Consider the following 584-nt stretch of genomic DNA (forward strand, 5'->3'; position numbering starts at 1 on the left):
ACGTACATGATGTTCCAAAGCAGAAAATTTCTTTATAGATATAAATTCTGAAGTCAGTGAAACTTGTTTAAATTGACCACAAAGAAAATCGCACTTTGCCAGAATCCGCAGTCTTGTTCAATGTCCGCCTGGTTGCATTGCAAATCTACTATTTTCTTAGGGATCCTAATGAAGAATAGATAGTCGACATTGTTCGTCGACGGGCCAGTGGCGCAATGGATAACGCGTCTGACTACGGATCAGAAGATTCTAGGTTCGACTCCTGGCTGGCTCGGAGACAACTTATTTTCCCCCCAACCAGACGAAGTCTCGCACTGTCTCCCAGGCTGTGTAGTGCAATGACGCAATTTCGGCTCACTGCAACTTCCGCCTCCCGGGTTCAAGCAATTCTCTTGCCTCAGCCTCCCCAGTAGCTGGGATTACAGGCGCCTTCCACCACGCTCGTATAATTTTTGTATTTTAAGTAGAGACGGGGTTTCACCATTTTGGCCAGGCTGGTCTCGAATTCCTGAGCTCAGGTGATCTGCCTGCCTGGGCTTCCCAAGTGCTGGGATTACAGGCGTGAGCCACCGCGCCCGGCGTTT

The 584-nt window shown here is 49.0% G+C and overlaps 1 non-coding gene across 1 annotated transcript; it reads left to right on the plus strand.

Annotated features, from left to right (window-relative positions):
- Positions 1–201: 201 nt before the first annotated feature.
- TRNAR-ACG (transfer RNA arginine (anticodon ACG)) lies at positions 202–274 on the plus strand. Its single transcript has one exon. It is a non-coding gene; the product is annotated as a tRNA-Arg (tRNA).
- Positions 275–584: the final 310 nt, after the last annotated feature.

Source organism: Rhinopithecus bieti, unplaced genomic scaffold (genome assembly GCF_001698545.2).
Source record: "Rhinopithecus bieti isolate Rb0 unplaced genomic scaffold, ASM169854v2 scaffold_51227, whole genome shotgun sequence".
NCBI classification, from domain to species: Eukaryota; Metazoa; Chordata; class Mammalia; order Primates; family Cercopithecidae; genus Rhinopithecus; species Rhinopithecus bieti.